We start from the raw sequence: 24,003 nt of genomic DNA on the forward strand, positions 1-24,003 counted from the left end.
AGGCCTTCCCTCCAGTCAATTAATTGATCTTTGTTTCTCAGTTATCTCATCTTGATAATCTATATATGCATCTGTTAGTAGGTTTTATTATTATGTATGTTATTGTATTGTATTTTAATTTTATTGTATTTTATCACTCATGTAAGCCGCCCCGAGTAGACTTTTTGTCTAGAGGGGCGGGGTATAAGTCCAATTAAAGTAAATAGTAAAAGTATCCCACCTCTAATGATGGGGTTTCTCACATATGCACTGGTGTATGCATAGAACTAAATCTGTGGGTGAACACCAACTTGGAAGAGTATAGTGCTTGCTCGTTTCTTCAGGACAGACAGTGCAATATGTGGATAAAGCAAAAATTTCTAGCATTGGGAGGGAGACGTAGCTGATTCCTATGTTGCCTTACTTGGTAGGAGTGTTGAACCTAAGAGTGAGACTTTTGGATTTCTTTGGTTTGCAGCACCCGGACATCTACTGGAACTGCCCAGCCAGGATTCTGGGGACTTTTAGTCCACCCCCCCAAAAAAGTACTCTCAAGTAATTGATATAACTTACAGCTGCTGCATATATGATAAAAGATCTTTCCATTTCTGAGTTCAGAACCTGTCTAATGAAGGAGGAACTGTCTTTGCATGGCTAAGGTCTGTGATGTTACAAAGCATTAGGGTTACTATAGTCTCCCTGCCCATTATGCTATGCACAGTACCTCTCAGGAAACAACAATGCCCCTAGTACATCGTATTTTCACAGAGCTCAGTCCAGCCCAGCCAGTTCCTCTTTCGTTGGACAGCTTCCCTATATTTTTTTTTCACATGGTAGGGAAGCTTAACACCATGTCCTGCACTCTAGGGAGTTGCACAAAACTCTCTTAAACAGTCTTCTGGTTTTGTTGTTGTTGTTGGGGGTGACCTGTGGTCCTCCAGATGCTAGACTCTACCTCTCATTGCCTCCCCCATCACTCTCCATGCTGTTGGAAGCTAATAGGAGCCAAACTGCAGCAACATCTGAAGGCCACAAGTTCCTCAACGAGACTTTTCCCCCGTTGAACTGGAAGACACTTGAAACTAAGAGTAACACTGCCTAACAATATTCCAGTATCAATTTACATTAATTTCACAATAACTTATGAACTGTCAGTAAGACACTGTGTTCCACCTATGTTTGTCTGTGTGTATTAAAGTATCTATGAGAGTGCTATTGAATGAAGAATGTGGGAATCTGGGGAAATGAGATCTGCTAGAGCAGTGGTCCTCAACCTTGGGCCTCCATATGTTCTTGGACTTCAACTCCCAGAAATCCTGGCCAGAATAGGTGGTGGTGTAGGCTTCTGGGAGTTGTAGTCCAAGAACATCTGGAGGCCCAAGGTTGGGGACCACTGTGCTAGAGATCACTGGTTTCCCGTCTGGGTTTCCCAGATGTGTTTGGACTAAAATTCTCAGAAGCCTTCACCACTAGCTATGCTGGCCAAACTTTATGGGAGTTGTAGTCCAGCTGTGGAACCCAGGGTTGGAAACCAGTGATCTAGATGATGTTGGTTTGCTGAAAATAACTTGCCCAGCTGCCATAGATATTGGTGAATACAGATTTCAGTACAGTATCTCTTTTTTTCCCATGCAAGGATATCACCGGTATGCATCTCCACCCTGAAAATCAGTTAGTGTTGTTGAAAGCCAAATTCCAGACTGTATACAGAACTTTGTTTTTCCAGTTATAAATGTTCTGTTTTTCAACCATAACATTGTTTCAGGAGAATAGGAAGTATAGACAATCTGTAAATCCTGTTCTTACACAATAGTGATTGCTGTGATACAGAATTTGTTTTTCAACAGTATGTTTTTTTTTACCTCAGATCTTTAGGTTTAAAAGAAGTTATAAACTATATTGTTTAGATCTCAGATACTGTGTCCTATACAGTATATAAAAGCTTGTTGGTGTACAATATTTCATGTCCCTGTATTTCTTATTTTTAATGTGCTCTCCTGGACCGTAGAGAATATTTGAGGTAATTGGTTTTATTTTAAATTATTTTAATGAATTTAATTATGTATTAGAGACACAAAAAAGAAATCCAGCTAGATTCCATTAAAAATTGAACAATTCTTAGCTTTTGCAGAGATTGACAGTGTCTTGGCATAATATGTATATGCAAAGGCATTAAGAAGTTTTAATATTTTATTGCTGTGGATAACTAAAAACCTAAACCTACTGTCTTGTTTCTATGGTAACAAATATTGAAGCTTGTCTAGCCAACACTGTTTCTCCCACTTCATAATTTTTGTATTAATGAATTCCTAGAACCTTAAAATTGTTGGATCTGTTAAAAACAGAAACACAGTTGTAAATTCCATCAGATTAATCTTCAGCATAATTCCATATTTGAAGTCTTAACAGAACCATTTCTTTGTTTCAAGAGGGAAAGTTAATAGGCGACTGGTGTGGGAGACTTACTAGGCAATTGGATGAAATTCCTGGGAAACAGTTCTCATTGTCATGATGTTTTGCATTGCTCACTTGGCAATGAGTGTGAAGGGTTGAATTTCAATTATTATGAAACAGAGTTGTAACCACAGGATTCTATTGAAAATGTCAGAATATTCTTGGAATTAGAATGACCTTACCAATGGTTTTGGCTAGAGTAATTCAGATGCAAACTGAGGATTAGTTGGAATGTTGTCCACCTCAGAGCTGCAGTCCACTGCTCAGCCCCTGAGTGAATTGTGAAGTCAGCTGTGGAGAAGGGCAGTTCTCAGTTTAACACCTTGCACTTCCTGATGTCCTGTAAAGGAAAAGATAGTTAATTTGTGTGACTTTGCAGTTCATTCTGAGGTGCTCACGTATTTCTGAGAGCAGTGATTATGATAATTTTGCTTAATGCTTTTGGATAATTGCACTGTGACTTTTTAAAGACTTGTTTCAGTCAGTGGTGACCCTTAGTTGTATGCTGTCTTGACTACTGTAGTGTGCGCTACATGGGGCTTGAAGATTCTCTTGAATTTGTGGCAGCTAAGCTATTACTATAACTGTTGGAAGGTATTAAAATCATATTATTCCAATAGTGAAAGGCTTGTACTTTTTTCCAGTAGCTTTCTGAGCCCAATTCTCCATGCTGGTTTTGACAATTAATGTCCTGAGTGGCTAGCTATTCAAAGAACTGCCTGTCTCATTTTCAACATAATTCAGATATTAGTATTTCAAGGAGAAGCCCTCTTAAGAGTAAGGCTGTGACTCCACGATCAAAGGGCTGCCTTTGAAGACGGTCCGGCGACTGCAACTGGTACAGAATCGAGCGGCGCGGCTGGTGAGTGGTGTGGCTTCCAGGGAACATATCAAGCCGATTCTGTACAAGTTACATTGGCTAACAGTTGCTGCCCGGGCCCAATTCAAAGTGCTTGTTTTGACATATAAAGCCCTAAACGGCTTGGGCCCTGGATACCTGAAGGACCGCCTCCTTCCATATGAGCCTACCCGGCAGTTAAGATCTAGCCAGGGGGCCCTTTTGAAAGAGCCATCCCTCAAGGAGGTAAGAGGGAAGGCTTGCAGACAAAGGGCCTTTTCGGCAGCTGCCCCCAGACTATGGAATGCCCTCCCGACTGAGATTCGTCTGGCACCGACACTGATGACATTTCGGCGCCAGGTCAAAACCTTCCTGTTCCAGAAGGCTTTTAACTGAAATAATATGAACTGTGGGTCTGATGGCAATTTTATGTATATTTTAATTGTATTTTAATTGTACATATCTTTATTGTATTTTAAATGCTGTAAGCCGCCCAGAGACCTTTGGGTAGTGTGGGCGGCATATAAAATAAATAAATAAATAAATAAATAAATAAATAAATAAATAAATAAATAAATAAATACATAAATAAATAAATATCACAGAATTTGCTGCAGTTATAGTATGGGTTAATTTTATTTTATCCCCAATCAAATGATTGAAAAGCTGATTTGAATCAGTCTGGCTCTTTTGTTCCCAGTGTGGCTTTTTTTCTCTGACACTGAAGGCTTCTACTTTTTTTCGAGTCAGAACTATTCAGACTTTTCCCCATGCAGTCAGTTAATTTGTTTTTGTAAAGATGGGTGAGCATTCTGTGGGGGGTATTTTAGTGATGTTCAAGACTGCAGGAACATTCACCCTCGTGTGCCTTCCCCCAATAGTCCTCTGAGTTAAAAACATTTTTTTAACATATATGAGATTAGTGCTAGATCACTTTGTCACTAGTATGGATATACTAGTTTAGTTCTCCAGATATGATTTTTTTTTTAAAAAAAATTACAAACTACTCAGATGAAATAAAAGACATACCTGTGGTATGTAGTATTTCTGTGCAGATTAAGAACTTTGGGACACTGTTGTCTTTTCCAGAACACTGTACAGTCCTTTCAAAACCAAGCAGGTTGACAGTGAAGTGTACAAGAATTGGCAGAGGAGGGACCAGAGGAAGAAAGGAAAGAAGGGGGGCTGTGGACTTAAGTGCAAATTGCCTCACTTTGAGGGTAAACACTGAACTCCTGAATCAATCCATGGCCCCTGCATGGTCACTGACTGCAAATTTAGCTGTAATACAGGCTGCGAATTAAACCACAGCAAGGCTGAATCGGAGTGATTTGGCCTGCCAGTGTAGTCACAGTCAAAGTCAACTGTTAATGCCCACTCGGTGAGCACACAAAAAGGGCTTTCTCTTTTGTTCCTTCCGGATTATGGAATGCATTTCTGATTAGTCCTGATCAGCTCTCATCTTAATGGTTTCAGGGAGGGAATAAGATTGTTCTTCCAAATTGTTATGTTACTTGTTGGTTATTAATTTTAATGGTTTTCTTATTTTAGTTACAGTATTCTAATGCTATTATAGTTTGTAATACTATTGGTAGCTGCCTTAAGTATATTAGTTAGTAGAAAGGTGGGATAGAAGTATAAGTAATAAATTGAAACATTTTCTGCAGGCTTTTGAGACTTTCAAAACGTATGCACTCATGTGGTTGTGTGCAAACCAATCCGCCCCCAACAATGTACCAAACAGTGGGATAAATAAATGTCTGTGTGGCCCTTATCTACTATCATTTTGTACTGTTTTTACGGAATGGTTTTGATATGAATATGAACTACGTATGAGATCTGCTTAGGAAGAAAAACAATTGTCTTTCACCATGACAAGATCCTTCTTTCTGGGAACCTTATTGGACCTTTGGCTGCAACACATTTCACATTTATATGGTACCCCATACATAACGTAGTGTTAGAACTGATAGAAAGTCTTGGGTTCTGCCTCAAACTTATAAAGCAGGGCTTGTTCCTTGATTCCATGGAAAGCTGCTGTCAGGACACTGTTAGACCTGCAGCTCAGCTTAATGCAGTTGCATATATTTCCCTTCAGGAGAGGAGTGAGAATGAAACAACTTCAAGGCTGTAACTCTCACCTTTAACTTAAAATTGCTATGCTCATGCCAATCTACCAAGTTAAACATTGATATATGTGCCATCCCTACCTGCAGGTGTAAGAATTTTTAGTAGTTATACTATTCCTTTTCATCCTGACATGCCGTTTTGGGAAGGTTTTTTTGCCCTAAGTGCTTTATTAATATAAAGCAAGAGTAGTGTCTGTGCAGTGCTTAATTTTAACACTATAACCTCAGCCTCTGAATCTTGAGATTTTTTTATCCTGAGGACACAACAAGAAGAGCAAAAGTTCTTTATTGTAATGTTAGGAGCCAAGTACCAAGTGTTTCTGAGTTTCTTTTCTGTTTTTGCCCTTCATACCATTTTAAATTAATAGTTCCACCCCTTCATTTTTCTGAATTCCTTTTCAGCAGATATTCCTTAATTTTTTTTCCATGACATTTTTGCCTGTTTTTTTTTTCAGATGATTGTGTGGAATGAAAGAAGTTATTGTTGATTAGAACAGAACAAGTATATACACATTTGCTAATCTGGTTGGTACAAGATTAAGTGTGGGTGGCGTTTTGACCAAGAAGCAGAGTTTGGACATGCGTGGATATATGTGACTTCATGTTAACTCTGCACTCTTCTGTCTTCTGGAAACATTTTGGTCTTTTTCGCCAGCAAGTCCCAATGCTTATTCATTTGGAAAATTATACTTGCTTAAAATAAAAAGCAGCTTCTGACCGTACTTGCTATCTAGGCTTGTATTGGACAACAGGCTAGCCCTCCCACTAAATGAAGGTACTGACTACCTCAAGACTCTATGACTTAAAGATTATCACTTAGTGCAGTGATGGGCAGATACGATCTTCTTCTTGATGTTTTCAGGCTGCAAATCTCATGATCTCTGTTCTTGCTGGCTTGGTTACGTGGGAGTTGCAAACCACCATGATTCATTGTTAGCTGCTCTTGAACTAGCAGTGGGTACCTTTTATCAATTATTATTTTTTTTATAAAAAAGGAAATCAATCTCCACAGTTCCCCCAAAATTTTAATAAAGGCTTGGTTAACCTTTTCGTGGCAAATTTTTTAAACCCTTGAGTAAAGGAAATTGTTTTCAAAAGTTATTTTGAAAATGTATTTTTCAAAACTGATCTCTCTCATGTACTGTATATTGAACCTCTCCCTAGGTTTTGTATGTAGTCTCTAAGTATATGCGGCCCATACTGTGGCCTTCATCCTCAACCTGGTGCCATCCAGAAATGTCAGGTAATAGCTCCCATCATCACCAGCCAGTGTGTCCAGTGTAGGAGGGAGGCTTCCTAGGTCAGGAAGACGTACGTCTACTGTCTTGTGGGTTTCTTGCTTTCGTGCTGTGTTTAAGGCCGAGGTCTGTAGCATGTACTGTGGCACCCAGGTCTTCACTCGGGGAGGGGACAGAGTTGCAAATGCTCATAAGCCAACATAATTACTTGTAAGGTGTTGTTTTCTACCCTGTGCTTTTCTGGCTCAGGAGGCTACTCCTGCTGAGGTCTTTTAAAATTTCTTTCTTTACTCCTGCTGAGCTCCTGATGGTGAGGGTCAGATACTCAATTTTTCTGACTGGATCATCACTTCCAGGACAAGTAGGAGGCCAGCGCCTCTTGGGATCCAGAGATTATCCAAGTGGAAAAGGGATGATATCTCAACTTGAGCAATATTTTATCGTGGTGGGGTTGAGAATGAGGTACCACCACCACCCCCTTGACTCCTTACAACAATCACTGTTAATAAAATGCAACATTCCATTTCCCCTAAACCATTTCCAGGCATAAAGTCAGAAACAGGCACAAAGAAACTTGTCTATTTTTCAGCATGTATCTTTCTTTTGAAAGTTTTGCATACAGCTGACTACATCATCTAAACTTCTAGAATTGCAAGAACAGAACTTGCTGAATGTTCCAGTTACTTGTACTGCATTGGTAAATGTTAGGTTGCGATTGACGTAATATTAGGCCAACAATATGGACAGCCATTGCTTTATCCTAAACTGGCTGTTATACAGGGATTAAGCTGCTTTTAAAGGTGAAGAGTGTGTAGCAAACATGGCTTTAAAACACTCAAACCTACCTTCTTTCTGAGTCATCTTTATATGTTTGTGTGTGTGTGTGAACTGTATCCTTTACATGTTTTATTCCATTATTCATCTGTCATAATATAATCAAGTCCACCTTGTTTGTTAGAGTTTTTGTGTATGTGCTTGTTTTTTTTTTAAACTCTTTTCCAAGAAAGAGGAGTGCATATGAAGGGCGCCACAGAAGCGCCTGGATCAGTTGAGAATGCACCCTATTTTTAACACTCTATATCAAGTGTCAGCATTGCCTGCTTTAATCCCCTGGTGTTTGTGTGTGTGCACGCGCGCGCACACACACACACAAACCCTGAGAGATCCCTTGTACAAATGGGAATGCTTCTCTCTGCCTTGTTTACAGTACAGCAGTGCATTCTTGAATAATTATAGTAAAGGACCTTGGCGGGCAGTCTGTGAACTAAAGCCTGCTTTCAGGCTGGTGAATGAGAAGGAACTCTTGCTGGGAGGGATTTTTTTTTTTAAAAGGGTATTTTTAAGAAAGGAGAAGAAGAAAAAGAAGCCGCAGCAGACATAGAAAGAAACATGCGGCTCCAGAGGGAAATACTCTGTGCTTTACAGTTGCTTGTGTGGATGGGAACCAGATGGTGAGCTGGGACACCCGCTCAGATAGCTGAGGAGCCAAACATATGGTTAATAGTTAGGAGAAATAGCTCTCAGATCCAGGGCTTTGCTGACTGCTTCGCATTACAGATTGTTACAGTGTGGCATTACATTGCCAAGCTAAGTGCTTAATACCCACTGTGGGCTCTGGGCACACACTTGCACAAACGACTTTCAGCTCTTTTCTGGCAGCAAGCAAGAAGCTGATGTCATGGGCAGCTTTAAAAAATGCCACTTTCCTCTCTCTCTCTCTCTCTCTCTCTCCTTTGCTGTAGTGCTCACATGCTCTACTGTCTGAGTCCCGGTGCTGGTCAGCTTTCTTGTGCATTTATTGTCTGTCTTTTTCTCAGTACATTTCTTTCCGAAATTGTTTTTAACAACCAGAGAGGTCCCCTGGATTGCAGGATTGCACTTAACAGGCCCACCATTTCAAGTTCCTGTTTTGGACGCACTTCGGGCCATGCTGGCCCCCCTGTTATCTAAGGAACTGCTGAGCTCATTCATCTACTTTTCATGGCCCGCTTCCTTTTATTTTTAGCCAAATCCGTCAGGCCTGACAGGCGGGTAATTTGAGCCAGAGAAAGGGCAAAGCTCCAGGTCTCTTCCACAAAGCAGTCCTTCCCTCCCTCCCTCCCTCCTCCTGGGAAGGCTCCAAACTTGGCCTGCTTGAGGCAGATGGATTTGTTGAGTCATGTGAGATCATTTACACAAAAACACAGCAAGGCAGAGAAGGGGGAGACTGCGGGGGGGGGGGGAGAGGAGAGGGGGAGAAGGGGAAGGGGAGGGAAACGGGGAGCAGAGGGAAAAGGTGGGTGGGGGTGAGTGTGCAGTCCTGTTGATTCTGGCGAGTGTAAGAAGCCTTCTCCGAAGAAGAATGCAGCAGATTCATTCTTGTGTAAGGTAATGTCTAGTTTACAGGGCAGGGTGGAGTAGAGGCAGAAGGATCACTTGAAAACAGATTATCCACAAAATTAAATCCACATTATATGCATCCACAGAGTGGTGGAGGCGGGCCGGCTGTTCTTCTGACAAATGAATTGCAATAGCGGCCAAACCAGGATTTTGTGTATGTGTAAAAAAATATCCCTTGTGTTCAGGAAAAAAAAAAAGCTCGGTGTGATGCAATAGGAGATTGCTTTGTCTTGATGCCAGCATGACTGGGATGTGGGTGGGGTGTAGCAGGAAAAGCTGGAATGTAACGTGAGCAACGTAGGCATTTCTTTCCAGAGATTTATTTAACAGAATAGCTTGGGCTGGAGAAACGGTGCAGCATTTTAGTGCGCTAAATCCACTCATGGAGTTCCTGTGGTGGGAAAACCAAGGAGGGCGATTTGGTCTCAATTCTAAAAAAAAAAATGAGATGCATAGTGGGGTGACTTTCACGATGGAGCAAACTGCACTGATGTGTTCCAAAAAGGTTTGCTATTGTAAGCCACAACAATGATTTGAAAGGAAAGGTTGGGGAGGAATAACCAGTGGACAGCTTTGTATTTTAAATTGTAATGAAGTAGAATTTGAAATCCCAGTTTATGACACTTGGGTCTTTTAACTGATATAATTAATTGTTTATACTGACATGATGTACGTGGGGGAGGGAGGAGGAAATTTGAGATTTTAAAACATCACAGATGTACCAGATTCCATATTTTGAATAAGAACAAAATTTGTGAGTTTGTCTTTTCTGAATAGATGGTGTTCACCAAATACAAATTGCAGATATGGGGGGGGAGGTACATGATGAAATGGTACCATGCGTAAGTAAAGAAGTGTTTAATTGGAGATTGTGGTTTTGTGTTTTAATTTGCTTTCCAAGATCCTGTTCATAAAAATGGTCTTTTTCCTCTTGCAGAAATAGTTTGTCTGAAATTATTGAACTGTGTTGTGTTGAAACCAATATGATTGGTTGAACTGTAATTTTATCTCTAACCAGGACTCCCTATACTGTATATATTTCCGTTTCAGACTACCTACTTATGAGCCTGCCCTTACAGATGTCTGTGTGGGGGATTGGGTTTGGTTGGAAGGGCTCAGATCACATGGCAAAGTGATCCTCCGATAGAAAAATTGAAAATTCCTGCACATAGCAAATGACTAGAAGAAGGCAGAGCTTTTTGTGCTTTTTTGTTATATAGTTTGTTGTTTTTTTCTATATAGACCTTCAGTTAATCGCTGAGGGGTACAGGCCGGACAGAGATTTATTACCACTGTGATTTCTATGTCATGTTGTTGTTATGTGCCGTCAAGTTGCCACCGACTTAGGGCGACCCTGTGAATGAGCGAACTGCAAAATGTCCTGTCCTCAATTGCCCTGCTCAGGTCCTGTAAACTCAAGCCTGTAGCTTTCTCTAGGAAATCAGTCCATCTTGTTTTTGGTCTTCCTCTTTTCCTCTTCCCTTCCATGTTTCCCAGCATTATTGTCTTTTCCCAGAGAATCCTGCCTTCTCATAATGTGCCCAAAATAGTGCAGCCAACTTTGCCTCCAGAGATAGTTCAGGCTTGATTTGGTCTAGAACTCACTCATTTGTCTTTCAGGCGGTCCAGGGCATCCACAAAGCTCTGTTCCAGTGCCACATTTCAAATGAATCAGTTATTTTTCCTGTCATCTTTCTTAATGGCCCAGCTTTCACACCCATAAGTGGCGATCAAAAAGGCAAGCGTGTGGATGACCTCGGTCTCCAGTAACACCTTCTTACACTGGATGATCTTTTTTAGCTCCTTCATTGCTGCCCTTCCTAGTCTCAGCTTTCTTCTGATTTCTTGGCTGTCGTCTGGATTGATGACCGAACCAACGTAGGCAAAATCTTTATTTCAATTTAGTTAACCATGCCGAAATCAAGTAGTGAATTGTATGCCTGTCTGAGAGCTAACTACAAAGTGCACACAGCTAGATGGAGGACTCTAAGGCTGGCATCTGTAATACCGGTCATCAGAAGATTTGGTATGAGAGGTTATGTAGATGCGCACTTAGCCCTTTCTATGTTGGGCACTCCTCTAACCACATCAGCTGCGTTCATTGTTTGTTTCTCTGCCACCCTCCCCATTTGAGTTCCAAAACATCATTGTCAGCTTGTGTGTGTGTGTGTGTGTGTGTGTGTGTGTGTGTGTGTGTGTGTGTGTGTGTGTGTGTGTGAGAGAGAGAGAGAGAGAGAGAGAGAGAGAGAGAGGTGATTTCCAAGTTATTATTACATCTTTGCATTTCTAATATTCATGCTCCCAAGATGTTGTTATAATCATGTGAAATTGTGGAAAGTTTTGGTTATAGATATAGCCATGGTGTGTAGTGAATACTTAGAAATAAGCTCTGTTAAGTCCAGTAGTGGTTCCTCCCATGTTAGTATATGCAGCACAGGCAGTTTTTACTGAGCTATTATAAATGGAAAGAAAATTATCATCATCGTCCAGTTTCTAATATGTGATTCAGGGTAACAAGCTGAGTGTAATTAGGCCTGGACAAACAGTTAGACTCTCTCTCTTTTTGTCTTATATTTGGAGCAAGCTTTTTATTTTGAGAATATGGTGTATCGATCTTAAATATGTGCTTGAACATGTTTTGAATATTTTTTTTCACTGCACATAATTGTTCAGTCCTGTTTCAAAAAAGTTTCAGTTGCACCATTTTAAACAACAGGAGCAGCATAGCAAGTTTCTGAAAGCAGGCTGTTTAAACAAATTGTGGAATCTCCTAGTGAAGCAGGAGCTGTGGGGAAAGGGAAGTAATTAGTATGCAAGCTGGGATCATTTAAAATGAAGCCATAGGTATTTTAATCATAGAAGGCAATCTACAAAAGTCCAGATGTGCTTGCTGGATAATGCTTTCCATCATCCTCAGCCAATGCCCTTGCTACGTATAGTGAGAAATTGAGGAAGGCTAATTTCGAAACACCTAAAGCGTTTGAATAAACATTAGACTAAGTAAAATTATGTTGAGCTTGTCATCTATGATGGCATCTCAGGACCATTAGGAATGTTTATGTCTGAGAAGGTAGAAGTGCAAAATTGATATCACTGCAATCTTCACCTTGCTTCTTTTACTGTGCCAAGCCTCATGTGTCAACATGAATGGCATGGAAAGTGCTTGTCTTGCTGTGAAGAGTGTTTGCTGCTGAAGTACTGTAGTATGTTTTGGGAAGTGGTGGCGGCACATAGACCTGTTTTACTATGTGATGTCTGATGATACCCCTCTTTTGACTTGTACCATTCCTATCAAACACTGTGCAGTATAGTTACAGTTCATGGGAAAATTGCACTTCATTCTTTGTAGAGATTTAGCAAATGACCAAAAACAAAAAAAACAAAAACGCACAGTTCTCCTCAGAAATGCATTGGGATATTAACTTTTAAAATAGAGGTATCTTTTGCTGTGGTAGACTGCCATTTCTTTCAAAGCTTAGTGGATGCAGGTGGTTAAATGCTATATTATGACTAACCAATGCCATTACTTTTGCATTTTGTCAAAATCATGAATTATAAAAATGTATCTTATGCGGGGAAAATCGTACTATTTCAGAGTGTATATTATTTTTCCAGATCACTTCAGCTATACCACAATAATAGTTGTAGGCTTCAGAAGGGAGCGTGATGTTGTTGTCAATAACCTGGCAGACAAGACCCTCTCATCAAGAGATTCCTGGTCTTAATAGAAAGCAGTCTTCCCTACTAAAGACATCAAAATAGAGACAGCCATGGAATAATGTACATTAGGGGAGTCTGTGTGCCTCAACTGCAAACTAGTACTTTCTAGATGTTTTGCCCTAGAACTCCTGTGAGGTGTATCAGAATTGGCCACTGGTCAAGGATTGTGAGAGCTGTAGTTCAAATTAGCTGGAAGGAACAAGGTGAGCTACTCCAGCTTTACTTAATTTCTGGCTTCTGATGCTGTTCCCCACTCCCTTCTTACAGAGCTGCAGGTCTGCAGGCAAAACTCTGTATGTTGATAATCAGACAAAAGTCTGTTTCTTCACAATCATTTCTCTAGCAAGATCAGGGCAATGACTTCTAAAAGTTTTTTTAATGCTTAGGTGGATAATGCAGGAGTTGGGAAGGTGTCAAAACATTCGGAATTATAAGATTGGTATTCTCTCATTGTCAAGTTTTCCCTGGAGGAATGTTGGTAATGCTAGTAAACAGAGATTTTTAAATAACTGTGTTCTTAAAAAGACCCCTTACAGAAAGGAATTATGTATAAAACATTCATTATGGCCAATTATTATTTAACAAGTAGAAAACATTGTATTGCATATTGTAGTATTGCTGGGTAGAAAAGAGCTGAATAATTGTCACTCTTTCAAATTTCACCTACTCTAATGAAAATCGTTACTGTATAGTTTACTGTTTATTCCATAGTTAATAGTAATGTTCAGAAATTGCAAATGACACCTTTTTAATTTGTTTCTGGGATTTCTTTCATAATTGTTTCCTTAAGCTTCCTTAACTCCCACCCTTTCCCCCCATAATCCACCCACAACATGTCTTTACATTAATACAGAGTAGAAGTGAAACCCAATTAAAAAAGGAATAGCTTGGTTAGCAATTCTTATAGGCATGTGCTGGATTTTGGTTGGAGCTTCACATACTGCAGTGGAGGGCTCTGCTGGAAAGTGTGATAGAGAATAAAAAGCAGATGCTTTGCTAGACCTGAAAGGCATTTATCTCTTTTAATGAGATAACATCATTAGTTCTGAGAAAAGTGCTGCAAATCAATACACATAATGGACTACTGCTGTCTTTCAGTAGCACAGGGGTTGTTGTACTTCTGAGACATTAGAATCTGCTGAATCACAGGTTCAAGCTTGGTTTGCTGTTCTAATCTTTAGTATTATAATTGGCTATCTAGAGTAAAGATGCATATTAGGATGACCAGTGGGGAGTGGGGTGAGGCAGCAAAGAATGTCAGGTATCTCTGGATCTGAACATAAAACAGATTTGTAGAAGACGCTGCTTACTGTCTGAATTCGAAGAGGTTTGCGTTAATCCGAACCTTGTCTTCTCGCCTCCTGTTTTTTGATGTGTTAGCTTGCTGCCACTTCTAAGATGCCTGAAAATGATTTCTCCCATCCTCCATTTGTTTCCTTTTGGACGACTGGGGTGATGACAGCAGCCATGGTGTCGGGCTTTGACATGCCTGACCCCAGCATTCAGCCACAAAAAGAGGTCGAAGGAAAAGGAAAAGGGGACTGGAAATCAGGATAGAGCAGGAAAGGAGGTTATGGGGGCAGGGTGGGGATGAAACCAGAATGCCAGTGCTTTTTTTCCTATATCTTTTGAGGTGGAAGACAAGATGAAAAAGAAATAAGAAAATCTTGAAAGATAGTATTGATTCATCATTCTTTCCTTTCAGAATAGCAAACCATAGCGTGGGGCTTTGCCAGCGTGGAATGTATCTAAAAGGTTACCAAAACCTCAGTCCATCGCCTCTGTTTTCCCCCCACATATTTTTTTAAAACATAATGTGTGGGTGCATTCAGTGGTAGGGTTTTCCCCTAGAGCTTAGAGCCTGGATAACTAAAATTTGGTCAGACTCTGGTGTTGCTGCACTGCTTTGTTGTTGTATACCACACGGCAACAGTTTAAAATATACTGTATTTGTTTTCTATAGCAGTATTTTTTTCTTCTCTTGTGGTTACCTTTTGATAAGAGAATTTATGATGACGACACCTATGATTCCAGTTATTACCACCACCACCACCACCTTTCATCTCAATACTTGTTTTTAGTTTGAATTGGGGATTCAGACTTTTTAAGTGGGTAATGGCATGGACCTTCATGTTATGTTCTCAGTAGCTGGGAATCCTTCGTATGGCTGAACATCCACATCTTCTCTTGTTCAGAATTTGCAAGAAATATTATGTCCTTACTGTCTCAAAAGTTACTGTCTAATTGTGTGGGGGTTTTTTGGGCTGGGAGTGGAATTATCAAAAGAAACCTACAGTATTGTGAACCGGACAATTTAAGGAATAAAGAAAGTTAACAATAATGTTGTCTATCTAAATATTTGGAAAGAACAATTTTGTCTGTGGATAGGCTATTGATCTGCCCGATGCTGCAATTTTGGAGTTTGTTTTCAAGATCAAGCATGGCTTTTATTAGTTAGCCCATGTTTTGTGGTTGCAGGGGCAGTCATTTGTTTGCCTGATACCTTAGCAGCCAAAAAAAGTATCTTATATACAGTACCAAAAGCTGACATGCTACTCTTCATAAACGAGCATGTCCAGACATTAGAATCTGAAGTAAGAGCTGTGCAAATAACAGTATAGATTTTAAATAGTATCACAATGGATTAGTTGCAATGAAGCTTTATATTACTGGGGGGCCCTATTTCAGTGCTTTCTTGTATGTGAAGAAATGGCTGTCATTGCCTTTTATGGAGAAAAATAAAGCACTACTGTTGTCATAACCTGAAAACTTCACAACAGCCTGCAGCCTGTGCCTTTCCAGCTTCTACTAACAAAAAGCAAGTGAAGGGGCATACTCCCCTCCTGGCTCTCCCTCTGCCTCTCTCTCCCTCCCGCAGTGCTTGTATATAGACACAAATACGCACGCAGAGTGTCTGACATAACAATGGCAAGGGCATTTTAGTGGTTCAGAAACAGTGTGACATGAATTATTGTAAACTGTTTAGGAAAAAAAATCAGTATGTTTCATTCCTTCATTACTGTAGAGATCCACTCCACCATCCTTTCATTGATTAAAGCACTGGTTCTTAACCTTGGGTTACTCAGGAGTTTTGGACTGCAACTCCCAGAAGCCTTCACCACCAGCTGTCCTGTCTGGGGTTTCTGGGAGTTGCAGTTCAAAAGCATCCGAGTAACAAAGGTTAAGAACCACTGGATTAAAGGATGTAATTTTTATTGATAATTTTTGAAATTTCTTGGAATTCATTCTTAATCATGTACACTTCTCCCTTGAATTGTATGGGTTTGAGCAATATGGTTTTGGTATTTAAATTGTAAAAATACCTACCTACCTACCTACCTACCTACCTACCTACCTACATACCTACATACCTACATACCTACATACCTACATACATACAGTGCTGCTCTTTGTTTCTGGGAAGTGGCCTGAACAAGGTGAGTTTTGGACTTACTGAGGCTTGTGTCGTTGATGGTGTGGCGTGACGGTTCCACATGGCTGCTGGGGAGATGATGGGACATGCTGGGAAGCTGAAGCAAGTTGAGGGAGGAAGGTGTATGTGTGTGTGTGTGTGTGTGTAAAACAGCTATTCAGACTTAGTAGTTATGTTTTGGGGGCATAAGAGTTATAAATGGATTTTGAACCACACAGCATTGAACAATGCTGGCGCCCCTAACCCCAGCATTGTTGAATGGAGAGGTGTACAACCAGGATAACAGTCATAGAGTTGCTAATAAAAAAAAACTTTGATCAAAAGGTAAAGTTCTAGTAATAACTTTTAGAAAATGGTTTTTGTCAATTTCCAATTTGCTGTCTCTTGCCTTTCCAGTTAATTTGAAAAGTGCTGTGTGCAATAATTGATGTAAAACAAATGTAAGATTCTGTACTCTTCCACTAGTAGATGGCAATAAGGAATCCAGAGTGACGTTGTTGCCAGAGTTGATTTTAATAGTCTGTTAAACCACAAATTTAACTATTTAGATATGCATGAGTAGATGAACTATTTAAAGTTTTGTGGATTACTAACTGTTCTACATCAATTTGCATGTTTACTGTAATAGTTTGAAACGGTTGTAGGTTTGAAAACATCTAGTGGACAGAAGAAATATCAAATGTATAACCAGAAAGAAAAAAAGAAAGCCGACTTTTCTACTAAAAAGTGCAAAAGAGTGTGTGATTTAGCCACCTTGTGATGGGCTGTACTTAATCCAGGAAGGATGGTACTGCACAGCTACATCTTCTTAGGCAGCAAAATAGATACCTTCAGACAGACTATTTATTTGTGTTTTCGTATTTTTAGATCAACCTACATACTGAATTGAAAGATACTGCAGAGACAGATATTTGGTAGTCTCTCACTTGGGGGAAAAACCTACCACAACATAATGATACAGAAAGGCAAAATAGGCTTCTTTTTTTTCTGTGTAGGCATCTGTGATGTCATCAATGTTAAATATAATTTTTAAATACAGTTTTAAAAGCTGTCTCTCAGTGTGGGAAATTTTTGCTAAATAATAAATAAATAAATAAATAAATACATAAATAAATAAATACATAAATAAATAAATACATAAATAAATAAAAATAATCCCCCATCATGGTGATCCTTTTCAAGGTTTTCTAGGTAGTGAGTACTCAGAAATGGTTTACTATTATTCCCTTCTCCTGGGGGCGTCCTGGGACTGTACAGCTTGCCCAAGGTCACACAGATTGGCTGTTTTCTCAGGAACCATAGTGGGGAACTGAACTCCCAACCTCTGACTCTGCAGCCAGAAACCTAAGTACATATATTTGTGGAACAGAGGACTTGCAAGAACTTCAACTCTTTGGATAAATATACAAATCAGGAGTATTTGATACCCCTTGATGCCATTGGGTCCATGGCTGAAAAATCAGTTGGATCATCTCTTTTGGGGCAGCTGTGCAGCTGATCAAGGAGCCCTTGTTAACCCCTCGGCCCATGTTTCCTGAAGGGAGCCCTCCTCCAGATGGCGGTTTTCAAGTGTATTTGCCCCCCTCTGTGCAATTCCTCATTCATGGTGACCTACTGAGGCGTGCTGTCTAGTCCCAGCTCATTTTACCTGGTCAGTCAGTGTCTTTCTCAGTTTGGGAGGCCAAACAGTGCCGCATTTCTCAGAAACATCCCTTGAGCCGGTGTAGCTCTGTTGACATCCCTCTTTTAATAGCAAAGATAGGGAGGGGTGCCTTCTTGCAGTGCCTCATGGGACAGAAGGGGAAGCTTCTTCGGGTCAGGTTCCCCTCTTGTGCAATAAATTATGGGCAGGAGGAGAGCTTGCATTATTGGTGAGTCTACAGTAAAGGTTATAATGTGTAACCCCTGGGAGGAGGTTATGCAAATAGTTTGTGCAAAAATTCTTCAGAAGCTGTTTCTCAAGTGTTCTCATATGAACAGAAGAACTTGGTTTCGTGTCATTTTTCTCATGTAAGTCATTTTTGGTAGACTTGGCGTTGTTTTTTCTTTTATATTGCTACTAGCTTCTTATATAGAAGGAAGAGTCTCCGATACTTTAAAAGCAAACAGATTTATTACAGCATAAGCTTCTGTAAACCAGAGTACACTTTGTCAGATACATGACATGTTGCCTTGACTTGCAGCTGAATAGAAAGACGAAGACGGTGGAGCTGGAGGGGGGAGGGATGGTATTGGGTTTGACATAGTAAACTATAAGGACAAGAGGAAGTGATGTGCAGAAAAGGGCAGACTCTGTTCATTGAAGACTATGTTAAGAGTGATTATTGGGCCAGACATATAAATTAATGTAAGCTGCTTCTATCTTGTTTATTATCTCCTTTTTTGTTACCCCCCTCTTCATTTATAATTTTAAAAATTCAATTTTAAAAAAATCTAATACTGGTTATTCACAGAAACAGTTGTTTGTAACAGAAGACATCCTGACACTGATAAACTAACCAACATATGTGGTGTGAACATTAAATTTATCCTGATTTTAGCTCTGGCGCTGCACGTAATGTTACATCTAAGTAAAGGTTTGGAGTCATTAGCTTGGATCCATTGTAGCCTTTTTATGAATAGAAGGGTTCTTTCATTTATGGAAGAGCTAGGAATATGGCTCCATGAAAATTCTTCCAGGGAAAAATCCTGGTCATGAAAGGATAAGGGGATGTGTTTTTGTCAGTCCTCTCTTATGTAGCTTCCTATACCTTCTCCCATGTTCTGCTAAACATTCCTAGGTGTTTAGAGGGGGCAGGCAACGTCAGAGGGAAGACTGAATCCCCATCCCCCAGAAATGAGTTTCCCATCCTTTTAGTGAGGAGGAGGTTTTTGAGTGGAATTCTGTGAAGAGTTTTTTAAAGTATGCAAGACTTTTGTGGCCCTGAAAATCCAAATTCCAAAAGCTGGAAACCAGTATAAAATACTGTAAGGGTCTTTTGCTTATGCTTTTCATCCATGTTCTGTTTTGGATTTTTTTTTAAGGCATAGAGAGGAAGATAACGCCTAACATTTATATAGCACGTTTCACTGACTTGAAAGAGGCACCGTCATTTCAGCAAGATACTCAGTTGTTCTCTAATGGTTGCATGTTACAGATAAGGGTGGGTGCTTAATAGTTAGCAGCAATTGCAGATAAGGGTTGAAGGTCAGAGAAGAGTGGCTTGCCTTGAGTGTCCTTTGAATTCATGACAGAGGTAGTAGTTGAACTGCATGCCTTCTAATTCTTAGTTTATGCTCTTTATTAATTGCATTGCACAGTGTCATCACTCAGGGTCTTTGGTGTTCTCGGTATGCCATGCAGTCAGGTCTTTTTTATTGCAGAAATTTGCTTTGGGACAAGACCATTAGAATGATCACCATCTGTTCTTTTAGCCTTTTTTCCCTTCAGAATTCAGTGTTCCCGTCAGTAAAAGAAGATTCAACAGTGTTACCTTATATGATTGTCTGCACCTTTAAGTACTTTATAAACATTAATTAAATTAAGTCCCACACTAGTCTAGTTGCTGCTAACTATTCAGCAGGCATATATTATGCTTGAATAAATAGAGGTGTGAACAGGTCACATCTACCATAGAGATCACATTGACTTTGTGACCGATCTATTTATAGAAGCATGGGTTTTTTGACTCATCACTTTCCTTACCTTTTATGATAATATAATTTGCAGAAGCATATCCTTGTAATCTTCCATAACGAGGCAAGAGAACTAATGAGAAATTATGCTGATGGCTTAAAAGAATTACCGTATTTTTTGCTCCATAAGACACACTTTTTCCCCTCCAAAAGGGGGGTAGAAAGTCTGTGCGTCTTATGGAGCGAAGGTGGTGAATTCGCCCCCACTGGCCCCATGGGGGGGAGCGTCACAAGGGTCCGAGGGAGCCTTCCAGGACCCTTGCAATGCTCCCCCACCCCCCACGGGGCCAGCATGGGCGAAATCGCCAGCTCCCAGGACCTTTTGAGAGGCTTGAAAATTTGGTGAGTCTTATGGAGAAGTGCGTCTTATGGAGGGAAAAATATGGTACTCTGAAATAGTTTCTGGCTTCACTGGTATGGCCCTTGTATTCTGTAAGAAGCTGAATGATTGAAATGCAGGTTTCAGCAAATATTCTCAGAAAAAGCTATGAATCCTGGTGTCATTTCCTTATGGATCAGAGCCTTTGGAGAGGAAGTAGGAAGCAAAGCACAACATTAAAATGGAGCAATGTCTTTTACTAAAAATGGCTTTATCTTCAGTAAGAAGGCATATTTATTGTGTCTCGCAGATAGGTTATTTCGTACAGATGGGGATGAGGGAAGCAAGTACAGATAGGAGATAAGGAGGAGTCAGTGCAGAATGGAGGGACAAGAGCTGACTTTAAATCCCTGTGTGTATGAGTAACGCATAGGACAAGGTTTGCTGCCTAGATGTGGACAGGTGAAGGAAGAAGTTGTACTGGAAACAAATAGTGATGTATCAGTCTGAAGAGGCTGAATAGAGTAAGGTTAAAGATTAAGTACCTTGACATCAAGCAAGCATCTGTGGAAAGAGACCTGCTCTTAACTTTTTTGCATTTGGAGGTCCTGACATAGAGGAAATTATGGATAAGGTTTGAGGGCAGGAAGGACATGTGAATTCCTTTCTCTAAGCACTCATTCATTCATTCATTCATTCATTCATTCATTCATTCATTCATTCATTCATTCAATTTAGCGTGCCACACCCAGTAGTGTTGCAGCACTACTCTGGGCAGTTTACATTAAATACAGAATCAAATAGTTAGTATGATAAAACCATGAATAATCTAACCATATAAAACAGAGGGCACCAGGGCATTAATAAAACTGCATAAAACAGGGAAAAGATGACAAAAATACAGATAACAAATAATTGAGTGGAGATGTAATAGGGTCAGAGTAGAAGGCCTCTGTGAAGAGCCATGTCTTTACAGTTGCCTCTTAAATCTCACTAGTGAGAAAGCCAGGTGAAGCTCCTCCAGGAGCTGGTTCCACATTTCAGGTAATTTTTCAGAAGTGGAGGAGCTGTTGTACTGTGATCAGAGAAGGCTATTATACCGTGATAAGGACACCAGCAATAATGATTATTAATATAGTTTTGTATGGGAAGAGTTTACACTTTAAGAGTTTTTTGATTAAAAGAAGCACTGTGGGCCCAAATCCAGTTGTTAGCCTCAACTAGGTCAGCCCCATTTGCTGAAATCCTGTTGAAAAGCTACAGTTGCATAACATTGAATCACACATGTGATGATACTAATCATGCCAGGGTAGAAGTCCTATTCACAAAGGACTTCCATGGGCACATTGTGCAACAGTTACAATGGGAACTACATGACCAATCATGTGATTGACCTGTATAACTCTGGCTCTGTGTGTGTAATGCCCAGCAGATTTACACAAGTGTAAGTAACTTTGCCTTAAGTGAAGACAAGTAGTATTCCAGTCATAAATCCATGGGAACTACATTTATTTATTTTAATTTATTGAAGTATTGACTTGCTAACGTCCCATTGATCTGTTGAGTCTACTCTGAGGACTAATAAATGGACTCATTCCTATAATTTTTGAAATACATTGATTTAGCCCAACTGTGCTGCTATCTAGATGGTTGCGACATCAGAAGCTATGTGCCTTAGTACATACTGTAATCAAACATAGGAAGCTGCCTTATTCTGTGTCAATCCCTTAGCCCACAAAGCTAAGAACTGTTGGCATTGACTGGCAGTGCCTCTTCAGAATTTCAAACATGAGCCTTTCATTAGCTCTCAACTCAGGAAACTAGGGATCCATCTAAGACCTTTGGCATACAAAGTATTTACATTACCACTCAGTCATGGCTACTGTCTGAATTTTATATTTTTACTGGAATCATCTGCATGTTTCTTTTAGCTGCCAAATTTTTGTTAGTAGAAGAATGCCTCTTGTTTGGTGCAGGTAAAGGAAGAGAGATTGAGAAGGCAGTCTCAGCAAGATTAATTGCAGCTGTAGCTGAGACTGGGTGTCGCTGGATTATCTGATGACAAGCTAACATCAATGTATATCTTCTTCCTTTTGCCTCATGAGTGGTTATACAATGATCACATTGTTTTTGTATAGTGATTCTGTATTCTTTATCATTGTAAGACAGATAGAAATGTAGCAATTGCAGGTTTCCCAAATGTGTCATTGTGGGAGCAGCATCAGTTAATGTAGTTGTTCCTTAGCGATTCCTTAAATATTGCTAGACCTCAGCTCCCAGAAGGCCAGCCCAAGGATGACCAGTGGTGAGGGATTGTGTTGTTAGTGCTTTTCAGTCAACAACACTAAGAGACACATAGTCTAGGAACTGCTGCTCCAATAGACCCCTTTATTGTGGACTGTTCAGTGCACAATAAGTAGTGACACCCCTTGACATCCAAAGTGGGTAAGCCAGCTCTCCGGGTTAATACCAGGCTATTTTCAACAACAATGTGTATTTCTGAAAGCATTGTGATGGGGTTCTGTGTCGCACCCAGTGGCCAGAATCTTATATGCCAGTAGTGTAACTTTCAGCAGTAAATTCCTGCTAGTTAAGAAGTAGGCACAGACATTTTCTATCACCAAGCACTCAGCGTGATGTGCGATAGGAAAGGTCAACTTTAGTTTCTTACCTGTAAAACTCACATCATCATCATCATTATGTGGGTGGAAGTATACAATAGAATTCCAGATAGTACAGTACTTGGGTTTAACGGTGAGTGTGGTCCGTTTTCCCAGTGTGCTTGGAGACAATATGATTTGTTTTTCTTAGTTACTAACAATTAAGGTCTCTTTGGGTGTGGCAATCTGAAGATTTCCCAGTATCCACGTTTAAAGTACTGCATGTCAATTTGTACATTCTTTTAAGTATGATGATCTAGTATGCACACATATTCATTTATACAGTACATGCATTTAATGTAACTTGAACATAGGATGAATCATGTATGTATGTTCAACTGTTTATGTATTGTGCAAAACCCCACCACATGTTCTCCAAGGCTACTAGCGGGTAAGACAAGGCCTGCTGGGATAGCTTTTGTAGTTCCCAGCTGATGGTCCCAACGCACCCTGTTTTGTCACTAGCACTAGGCAGCAGGATTTAAGCCATTATGCTGTTTGCTTTGAGACCAGAAGAGTTACTCTTTTTTGGATTGCAACTCTCAGATCCCCCCATCTTACAGATACAGTCCAAAAAAGTAACTTTTTCAAGGTCTGACTTTGACCCAGTGAACTTGAACATATGTGACAGGCAAATGTAAATAGCAGAAGGAAAAACTGCTAGATCATGTTCGAGATCTGTTTACAATGGACCCTCTACTTACGGAATTAATCCATATTGGAACAGTGGCTGCAGGTCGAAAAGTCTGTAGGTCGAGTCTCCATTGACCTACAATGCATTGAAAACTGATTAATCCATAACCGGACGTTTTTGTTCCGTTTTTGTTCCGTTTTGGGTTTTTTTCTGGTCTGTAGGTCGATTCTCCGTCTGCATGTCGAACCTAAATTTTACAGCCAGAGAAGTCTGTAAGTCAAGCCATCTGTAAGTCGAGCCGTCTGTAAGTCGAGGGTCCACTGTATTCTTTTCCAAAATTTGAGCCTGAGACATTCCCCACATCAGTGGTATACACCTGACCTGTACTTTTACCCCCTCCTGTCTTCAGATTTCACAGTCAATGGCATCAGCAACTGCCTTCTACTTTTTCTTTTGTCCCTCATTTCCCCCTAAAATAAAGCATATCTTTGTGGGGTTAGGTTCAATACCCATGGAAGCTCACCATACCTCATTTATTCCTGGGA

The 24,003-nt window shown here is 40.1% G+C and overlaps 1 protein-coding gene across 8 annotated transcripts in view; it reads left to right on the top strand.

The window, feature by feature from the left end:
• BACH2 (BACH transcriptional regulator 2) overlaps positions 1–24,003 on the top strand; it is a 221,447-nt gene that overhangs the window by 47,574 nt on the left and 149,870 nt on the right. Inside the window, exon 1 of one of the 8 annotated variants that reach the window (XM_078380652.1) lies at positions 8,928–9,005. The exons of 6 other annotated variants lie outside the window; for them this stretch is intronic. The gene's annotated coding sequence lies outside the window, so the exon portion shown is untranslated. Of the gene's footprint in view, positions 1–8,927; positions 9,006–24,003 lie in introns of those variants that run through there. One more of the 8 variants, XM_072998726.2, reaches the window with a different exon arrangement.

This window comes from Pogona vitticeps, chromosome 1, assembly GCF_051106095.1.
Source record: "Pogona vitticeps strain Pit_001003342236 chromosome 1, PviZW2.1, whole genome shotgun sequence".
NCBI lineage: Eukaryota > Metazoa > Chordata > Lepidosauria > Squamata > Agamidae > Pogona > Pogona vitticeps.